General features: G+C 37.5%; 1 long non-coding RNA gene across 1 annotated transcript; it reads left to right on the plus strand.

The window, feature by feature from the left end:
- The first annotated feature begins 8,998 nt into the window (after positions 1 to 8,998).
- Positions 8,999 to 10,058, plus strand: LOC120110091. The gene is made up of 2 exons (XR_005510843.1): positions 8,999 to 9,136; positions 9,894 to 10,058. It is a non-coding gene; the product is annotated as an uncharacterized LOC120110091 (long non-coding RNA).
- The last annotated feature ends 763 nt before the right edge of the window (positions 10,059 to 10,821 follow it).

Here is a 10,821-nt window from a genome sequence, read left to right on the forward strand (position 1 = left end):
ACACATTCATTAAATATATAGTTGAAGAATGTATGGGATTTTAGGGTGCGCTTAGCAACATTTTCACAATTCTCGTGAGTCAACCAAATAATTTTGGTCCAAGCAATTTCATGCATGGAAGCAATCTCGGATGAGAATTATCAAAATCTCTTGATCTTCTTTTCTTTTCTTTTTCATTCTCTTTTCGTGAAAGAAGTCCAAGGAAAAGTTCGTTCCTTTGATATTAATTTATCTCATATATGATGAGCATATAGGATGAAACCATATCCTTGGTGGCACAAATCCAAGGGGGCATGCAACAATCACTATGGGCCTCTCCATATACACTAAACTATCCTGCCTGTTTGGCCTGGATTCCAAACTGACAAAATGAGGACTTGTTATCTCTACAATCCTACCATTATATATTTTTCAATTTTTTGCTTTTATTTGTCTTGTAATGTGTATTAACCGCATTCGGCGAACTTTTTTTGGAAAGTGATTTAAGAGGATCATCGAGTCTCATTTTAACCACTGCAAGTATTCAGGAGGATCACTAAACTCGATGTAGATTATTTTGGCTACCACGAGTATTTAAGGAGATCACCCAACTCAATGTGTAATACTATGGCTACTATGGATATTTAGGAGGATCACTAGGTTGAATGTGAAAGACTTTGGCCACTACGAATTGGGCTGGACAGGGTTTAAAAAATGAGATCTACCATATCGAAAATCCGAGTCACCTGCCAAACTTTCGGAGGTCATAACTTGGTCATAGGATGCCGGATTGAGATTTTTTCTTAAAAAATTTGGTATCTTTTCGAGATCTACAACTTTGAGCCAACCTCCTGTAAGGTTGAATCGAGCCGAAATTACACTTATTTAGGCTCCAAAATGGACTAGTCAAACCAAAAGTGTACTTTCAGGTAAGACTTTGACCAGGTGTAACTTCTATGCAAGAAAATCAGACGGAGCAATAGAGGCAGAGTTAATGTAGAAGTCAAAATTTACCTTCTCAAAAAATTTTAGTTTTTTATATATATTCTTATTAATCTTATTTATTTTCAAATATATAGTCTTATTCGAACTAATGCAGCAATCCACTGCAAGTATTCAGGAGGATCACTAAACTCGATGTAGATTATTTTGGCCACACGATATTCAAGGAGATCACCCAACTCAATGTGTAATACTATGGCTACTATGGATATTAGGAGGATCACTCGGCTAAATGTGAAGACTTGGCCACTACAAATTGTGCTGGACGGGGTCTAAAAAATGAGATCTACCATATCGAAAATTCGAGTCACCTGCCAAACTACCGGAGGTCATAACATTGGTCATGGATGCCGGATTGAGTTTTTTCTTAAAAAAATTTGGTATCTTTTTGAGATCTACAACTTTGAGCAACCTCCTATAAGTGATCAGCGAAATACATTATTTAGGCTCCAAAATGGACTGGTCAAAACAAAAGTATCCTTTTCAGGTAAGACTTTACCAGGTGTAACTTCTATGCAAGAAGAATCAGACGGAGCAATAAGGGCAGAGTTGATGTAGAAGTCGAGATTACCTTCTCAAAAAATTTTAGTTTTTTATATAATATTCTTATTAATCTTTTTATTTTAAACAATCCAATCCAAATTGTAAAAGGGGGGACCCTCACTAGTATTACAAATAGGAGTTATGTACTTTAGTTTAAGAGATGTGAAGGATCAATAAAAGAAAAGGAGACTTAAAGTTCCACTTCGAAATTTCACCATCTTTTTCTAATTTTCTCTTGAGAGATTGGAGTTGAGCAAGTTGAAAAGAAATCTTCCTTCTTTGTCAATTAGATCGAAAAGATAACCGCACTTATCTAGTATTTTTTTGTCCTGTTATTTGGAAAAAATACTACATTTAAAGCAGAATGTCGTTTGCGGGATCTGAGATCTCAAAATCTATGAATCTAAGCCCTACTAGAAAAATGGAAATGCATTTTTTTTAACTATTCTCTAACACCTTGGGAAAAAATCATTCAACATATTACTACTTGCCAGAGAAAATGGAGAGATATTGCCTGAAGGTTAGGAGAAGTTGCCCTCGAAATAATTTTTCCAAAGAAGGTGGAAAAGTTAAGCCTAAAAACTAGGTTTCTTTCCTGAGATGGTTGTGTTGTTTGTGAATTTTCCAGTGTAGCAGATGTCATACCCTGAGCCCATCACTTAGGTCGGTTACGTGATAAAACCGCATGAACCCTAGAGTGGCACCCCCAAATATTATGCAAGCCAAAGGCCGAATAAATTTTTAATAACTCTAGAAATTTAAATCAAATGTTAATAGCCAAATAATCCAACTAAATTAGTCCATCATAATCAAATATTCAAACTAAATCATTACAAAATTTATAAATATTTATTTGGTATCAAAAAAAAAATTAACTAACTAATGGCTCCATTTGAACTCCATGCCCAAGCCAATCGAGACTATGCATCTTGTGACTCTGAAAGAGAAAAAGAAAGAGGACGTATGAGCTTTATAGCCTAGTAGAAATTTCCACACACCCACACTAATATAATAATAAAATTTCAGAATAGCAAATAAACAGTATGAAACTGAAAACATAAATCGCCAAATCTCATATCAAGCATCCAATATAACTCAAACATATATGCATATAACATACATTGTGTATTGTCATGAATACTCTTAGTGGTTTCATATGACTTATCATCTATTTTTCATTTGTTAAATTAAAATAATAGAGGGAATTTAGTGATTTTCGAGAGGGCATTTTAGTAAATCCATGAGATTCTATAAATTTTGTCGAAGCAAAATTAAGAGGTCGAATGAGATGAGCTGATCAAGCGCCAAAACAATCCAACGTTTCGAAATTGGAGCTATAGTAGGAGCTTGAGTAGCAGTCCAAAGTTTTCACCATTTTGGTCTATCACTTTCTATGTTTTCCTCTAATGAATTTATTCACCTTATTTCCTTTATTAGAACCTAGTACATAGAACCAGATTATGCCAATTATTTATAGCATGATAGCCAGATATGGCTCCTATCATCATTTTCGTACAACCTCGCCCCTCCCACGCCCCCTCTGAAAAAAAAAACAATTCAGTGAATTGTAACCTCTTCCATAATTTGCAAAAGGTTACTTATAATAAAGAATGAAAGAAAGAAACAAATCAATGAATTGTAACTTCTTTCTTAATTTACAAAAGGCTACTCATAATAGAGAATGAAAAAAAAGAAACAAATCAATGAATCGAAACATCTTCCCTAATTTCAAAACGATTACTTATATCCTCTCTCTCTTTGGATGTGTTATCCAACTCATCTTGACAACCATGGGCAAGGTCACCCCTCACCTCATCTTCACTCTCACTCTTCTCTTAATTACCTTGCCGGTGAGAAGTGGTACTCCAAAAAAAATAAATCAATGAATTGAAATGTCTTCCTTAATTTTCAAAAGGATTATTTATAATAGAGAATGAAAAATTGAAACAAATATATAAATTGTAACTTCTTCCTATATTTGCGAAAGGTTATATGTAATAGAGAATGAAAAAAACAAACAAACAATGAATCAAAACTTCTTCCTTAATTTGCAAAATGATTACATATACCCTCTCTCCCTCTCTGGATGTGTTATCCAACACATCTAGACAACCATGGGCAAGGTCACCCCTCACCTCGTCTTCACTCTCGTTCTTCTTTTGATTATCTTGCCCGTGAGAGGTGATCCTCCTTTAAATCACAGTCAGTCCTTTCTATTTTTTTATTACTCGCTAACTCACTAATCTCTTGCAACCCACATGCAAAGCAGGAGATGTTGCTGCCTTCGAGCCGCAACCGAGAATCAAATATCTACCGCCCGGCATGGTCAAGGGCGATGCCAAATCTCAATGCGGAACGTGCAAGTGCTGCGCTACCAACAACCCGAATAACTGTTCGAATATGCAGTGCTGCTATCACGTCGAATGCAGCTATGTCGGCCAGCCTGACGTCGAATGCAACATGGTGATCGACGCCTGCAACTGTAACTCATGCGGTTGATCCTTCTAAATACATTAGGATAGAATAAATTTAGTAATTGAATAAATTGAGTAACTGGCACGGGCGAACAAGTTTGAGCGTGTCGATTGGATTCTCCTGTGGTACATGTTTTGGAATTTCTATTTAATAAAGCATAGCTACCTTAAGTTTTCGCTCTTCCTATTAGCCTTCTTTATACCAAGGTTCCTGTTATGTTCTTGATTGAATTCTAAGGAATATATATGCATGGGTGGCTTGCATTTTTGTCAAAGAAAGTAGAAAAATTTGTCTAGGGAGATCATATTTCATGTGCAAACTAGAGAGATATTAGAAAGGGAGAAGGGGATGAAGAAATATTTACGACATTTGCAACGAAATTTCATAGATTTGCTTCCTATTTTTTAATCTGCACAGCAGATCCATATCTGATACGCTAATCTACAAGCAGATATTCGACTTTTAAATTTGAAAAAAATATTTTGGACGGTGATTCTGAAGTAGATCATGCATGATTGGTTGGCCAATCCTTGAATGTGATCCCCATATCAATACAGCTTCAAACATAAAGATCTAGAGGTTATGATAAAAGAATTAAGTGAAATGGAGTAAGGCAATCTTAAAGTACATGCAAGACACAACAATTTTATTAGTAAAATTTCTACGGAGACTGCAAATTTTGTTAGGATTGTCAAAATCTCTGAGACCACCGGTCGGAACTCAGGAGAGAATTCAGAGGCGTTCGAATATGTGAAGTTGAGCCTCTTTCTTTCATAATTTGTCTGATGATGACGATCAGGTCTATATGAATATTCTATCACTCATTCTGTGGCTCTTGTGACATCATGAGCATTTTGTAGTGAACTTGCTAGCTCTACTATGATGATCCAATTGTTGATGTCATTTCTCTTGCCACCAATGACTATCTTCCTAAGGGCGAAATTTTTAGTCGGACTAGGTCCACAAGTTCAACGTCGAGTTGGCAAGCCAATCCAACTGTGAGGCAGCATACACAAACGCGGTGTTTATCGCGCTCTTTTTTCTTTTTGTTTGTCTTTGTTCATGTTGCTTTGTGCATGTCCTTGTGAAATAATCATAGGAAGCGTATTATTTCAGTATATATTCAGTAAAATACCTGGCATAATCGGGTTATACGTGGCAGGTTCCAACAAAGAAATAAGGTGAAACTCTTTCATTCCAATCAAAGCTAACGACTGACGAGATAAACTCCGTTAGCCTCTATTGCATCAAAATAGAGAGAGAGAGAAGAGAGAGAGGAGAGAGAGAGAGAGAGAGCTTCTATTCTTTTAATTCGATAAAGTGATTGATATGTAGCTATATATGAATCTTTATCAAAAGATGTTTCATAGCGTGTTCTTAATGTTAGATGCATAATGTGAGTGATGACCCAAAGATTGATTTAAAGATTGATTTTGATGATCACAAAACCTTGAAGTATAAATACTAATGTTTGTGCTGCAAGGAGAAAGATATTTATTTTGCAAGGAACATAGCAAGTTGGAAGAACACAAGAAGGCCTCCAAAGCTCTCAAGAAAAGTTGTAAGAAAGCTGCAGTTTATTGGCCCAAGTCTCAAGTTCAAAGGATTCAAATTAGAGGAGCAAATTCAAAGGAAAATTCAAAAGAATAGTCTCCGAGTCGACTCCTAAAGAATTCGAGTCGACTCCAATGCTTGTCGAGTCAACTCCAGAGTAGAACGAGTCGACTCCAGGGTGTAACAGACAGAAAAGTCAGAAAGCGATTTTCGACCCTGAGATTCGAGTCGACTCCTGTGGAACGCGAGTCGACTCCGGATGGTTGGCTGGTCGACTCCAAAGAAAGTGAGAGTCGACTCTCAGTGGTACACAAAGAAAAAAATCAGAGAGTAGTTTTTCGGACTCTGAGATCCGAGTCGACTCCCAGACAGCTCGAGTCGACTCCAAGGCAGCGCTACACCAAAATGGCAGAAGGCTGTGTTTCGGAAACTGAGAGCCGAGTCGACTCCGGAACAGTTCGAGTCGACTCCAAGACCAGACGAGCCAAAATACAGAGGATCAGTTTGCGGGCTCTGAGAGCCGAGTCGACTCGAAGAAAATCCGAGTCGACTCGAGGAAGAAAATCAGAAAGTATGTCCTCTGGATTCCTGAGAATGAGCCGACCCCCAAGTGGCCGAGTCGTCTCCAGCTATTGGCGAGTCGACTCCAGTTTGGTCCGAGTCGACCCGAGAAAAAGGCATGCACTTTAATTCAAATTTGGAACAGTGGCCGAGTCGTCTCCAGTGAAGCACGAGTCGACTCCTGCAATAGGCGAGTCGACTCCTGATCGCGCGAGTCGACTCCGATCCCAACGGTAATATTGTCAGGAGGTGCAGACTGTGTCCAACGGCTCTATTTTTGTCTCTAACGGCTAGATTCTTGTTTCCACGTCATCTAAAGCTATAAAAACAAGAGGAGAGCTAGAGGAGAAGGTATGGAAGTGGGAGAAATATTTAGGAAAGAGATTACAAGGGAAATCTCCCATAAGCACAAAAAGGGCCATTCAAAGTGAAATAGAGAGAAGAAGAGCATCCAAGTGAATCCCAAAGCTTCCTCTCCATCCGTGTGCTGCCTCCGTGATCCTCTACTTCGTGCCAAATCAGAAGAGGGTCAAGTAAAGAAGAAGCCGAGCTCCTTCATCTTCAAAACTCGGTTGAGGGCTTCTCTTTACACTATTTTGTTTATATTGTTATATTTGCTTGTGTAAGAAGCTTTGATTTGTTTTAAACTTTGTTTTTAATATCTTGTAACTTGATTCAATCAAGGGATTGAATCAAGGGGTTAAGGTTTGTTGGTGAGCCAAAGAAAAAACCAACGGTAATAGGTTTGTTGGTAAGCCTAGGTTGAAACCAACGGTGTAAGGGTTCGATTGTGATCCCGGAAAAACAATCGGGGTGGTTCTAGTCGGTGAGCCTGGGAAAACCGACCGAGTTCGTTGTGACCTCGTAAAACAACAAGTTGGGTTGTGAGCTTGTAAAACAACCGGCTGTAATCTGTAGGATTATAGTGAAATTCCCAAGAGGTCTTGGGGAGTGGATGTAGGTGCTGGGGTGCACCGAACCACTATATGCTTGTTGTGTTTGTAATGCTTCTTGTTATTATCTAACGTACACACTTACTTAGATAAATAGCATGCTTAACTATTATCCGCAAATTCTTTAGTAGCAAGCATATTCAATCAAGTCACATTCTACACATCAAACTGTTGCTAAGTTTAACTTTCACTGTGCATCTATACAACTTAGCATAATTAATCAAAAACTTATAGAAGTAGGTTAAAAGTATTAAAAGACCCAATTCACCCCCCCTCTTGGGTTGTATCTACTGGGCAACAAGTGGTATCAGAGCAGGTGCTCTAAGTTTAATTATTGATCTCACGATCAAGAGTCAAAGATCATGACAACTCAAATAGATAGTTTTCTAGGAGAAGGACAATCAATTGATACACCTCCACTATTTAATGGCATAAACTATACACATTGGAAAATACGCATGCGCATTTTTATTCAATCACAAAACTATTATTTATGAAAAATCATAATAAATGACCTTCACACACTCTCTCAAACTATGAATGAAAAGGACTTAGCACAATTAAATGCTAATGCTTTGAACATATTATATTGTGCTATTCAAGAAACAAAGTTTAATGAAATTTCTGCATGCTTATCTGCTAAGGAGATCTGGGATACTTTAGAAAATATTTATGATAAATCTCAGATTAGCTCACATGTGCTTCAATTACATACTAACAATGAGACTGCAGAAAAAGATGTTGAATCTCCCACCTCAGTCGAGTCGACTCCAAGTATTTCAGAGTCGACCCTCAAGTTAACCGAGTCGACTCCAATAAGGTCCGAGTCGACTCCGAGGCAAATCAGCTTCCTAAAGACAAAGAAGAAGAGGAAGCAAGAAGAAAGGAAGAAAGAGGTAAAACGCAAGAAAGCCCTGACCAAGAGAAAGTCATACAAGGAATTGAAAGTTAGGAGCAACAATGAACTACAAGAGGTAACTAATTTATGTCTTATGGTACAAGAAGATAAAGTAGAATCTGAATCTAATCTTACACCAAATGAATTTTGTGAGAGCCTAGTTCATTAACCGGCCGCATACAGCTAGACCAGTGGGCCAGGCCTATTGGCCGTTGCGGCCTCTAACTCTTCGGGGGCTATAAAAGCTTCGCACGTCCTTCCTCAGCGATAGGGTTTTCTGTACCCACGTTCATGCCGCGGAGAGGGGCGTCGCAATTCATCCCCGAAGCCAGGTAAGCCCCTGACCACCTCGTTTTCTTTCCTGCATTTCCTCCTCCCGATCCACATGGGAGGATAGATCAATTACAAAAAAAAAAAAAAAAGAAAAAAGAAAAGAAAAGAAGAAGAAGAAGAAGAAGAGGAAGGGAAGGGGAAGGGCTTTACCTGTGGTCTTCGACGGCAGATCCATCGCGGGAAGCGGTCGCAGGCTCAGCCACAGCCGTCCTGCGGGCGCTGCTGGCCGGTCGCGGGCGTCGTCGGCCTCGGCCGATCACCTCCCAAGCGATCCGGCATGGAGGTCTTCCCCCTTTGCTTCGCAGGAAAAGAGGGGAGATCTCATGAATCGTGAAAGGAAAAGAAGAGAAGAAGAAAAAGGGGAAGAAGGAGAAGGCCAACTGCCGCGGCTTTTCTTCTTCTCCGGTGCGCGTCTCCTCCGCGAGAAGAAGGAGAGGGCCGATCGCCATGGACGCCGCCGGCCATGGTTCAGCTCCTGCAGACCTCGCCCTCCTCCCTTCGTGGGAGAAGAATGGAGAAGAGAGGAAGGAGGAGTCGGGAGAAGATAAGAGGAGGAGAAGAAAAAGAAAGAAGAAAGCAAGGGAGAAGCTTCGGGAAGAAACAGGAAGAGAAGAAAAGAAAAGGAAAGAAAAAGAAAAAGAAGGAAAAAGGAAAGAAAAAGAAAAGAAAAGAAAAGAAAAGAAAAGAAAAGAAATAAAATAATAATAAATAAATAAATATAATAAAATAAAATAAAATAAATAGTAAAGTTGAGAATAGCAAATAATTGATTTTATATGATATTAATAGGTACAGTGGAGTTGCCCAACTGTACTTAGGGATTCGTGAGCGAATCAATGTAAGTAACCTTGGCATTGATCTTAAAGTTTTTAAATTACTATTTATTCATCATTATGAAAATGTATTGCTTACGATATATTTTTCTCAAAATTAGGATCAAGTATATGATTGCATGTGATACATGAATTTGATTAAAGAGCATCCTTCATGAATATTTGATGATGTATGAGTTATGAAATTATGATTATGTTAGACTGCATGAAAAATGATATTTGAGGCATGTTTATGTATTTTAAATTATATAATGCCATTTATCATTTTCAAACCTATTTATGATGATTATGATTTATGAAAGAAAAAGAATATGATTTATGAACTCTCAGATAGCTATGACCACATCTAGAAATAGAGGCCAGTCGACACCCTGAAGCTAGCATCCAAAGAATAACAGGCCCTCTGCCAACGGGTTAAAGTTGGTAACGAATAACAGAATTAGTCGACTAAGATTAACAGGCCCTGTCACGGGATTATAGTGACCATAGCAGCACATCCGTCTGAGAGTATGTTTTATAAAGTATGGATAAATGGCAATATTTCTATATGACTTGCATTATCATGGTTATGAACTTTCATGGATAGATCATGCATTGCTTTATGACCTGATTTGTGTATATCATCTATAAAATGTTTTATTTTACCACAACTGTTGGCTTTTTAATCACTGCATTGGCATAATTGTACTTGATCAAATAAGATAGTACCTGGTTACTTACTGAGCTGTGTAGCTCATACCTTTTTATCCACTTTTTCTACAGATGAATAAGACTACTAGGAGCAGGGAGCTTGGTGTTATTCAGGGTTGGGGTAACTGAAAATGTTATGTAATATATAATTTTAGAAGCTCTGTACTGTTCCAACTTCATGAATAATGTTATGACACTAGTAAATGAAACTATTTATTTTTATTATGAAATTTTAAATGGCTTCGTGTTATTGTGTGCATAAGATTGCAATAGCACGGCCGTGTCATGATCCGAATTTGGGGCGTGACAAATTTCATGAAGAATATTCTTATGATGAACTTTTAAATGCTTTTCATGATTTGTATGGTGAATGTAGAAAATTAGCTATGAAGAATAAAATCTTAAGAAACTAAATTCAGAAAATGAAAGCTTAAGGTCAAATTCAGAACAATTGATCCAGAAAAATCAGAATTTAATTAAAGAAAATCAAAACTTAAGCGAAGAAATTAACCAATTAAGATCTTTTATTAACAAATTTACTGTAAGTTCAGAAAGATTAAAAATGATGTTTGAAAGCCAACATGCTGATTTTGATAAATCAAAATTTAGCTTGACTCCTTCACTTAGCCATAAATCTCTAGGGAAAAAGGTTATCAATTCACCAAACAAACCATTAAATAAGATAACCTATTTCAAAAATAAAAAGAATGGGCATAACAACTTTACCTATCGTTCTAACACTATTAAATCAAATGGTAAAGGTATTACTATCAAACAGATTTGGATTCCAAAAGGAACCATATGTCCTAACTCTCAAGGACCCAAGCAAGCTTGGGTACCCAAAATAAAATTATGAGAATGCAGACATAGGTGTGTCAAGATACCCATGGAACAAATAGAACTTTCATACAAATGGGTGCTCTAGACACAATGTCAAAAATGAAACTTAAAATATACTTATGAAAAAGTAATTTTAAATAAAATAATAATAATAATGAAA

This window comes from Phoenix dactylifera, chromosome 3 (assembly GCF_009389715.1).
Source record: "Phoenix dactylifera cultivar Barhee BC4 chromosome 3, palm_55x_up_171113_PBpolish2nd_filt_p, whole genome shotgun sequence".
Lineage (NCBI taxonomy): Eukaryota > Viridiplantae > Streptophyta > Magnoliopsida > Arecales > Arecaceae > Phoenix > Phoenix dactylifera.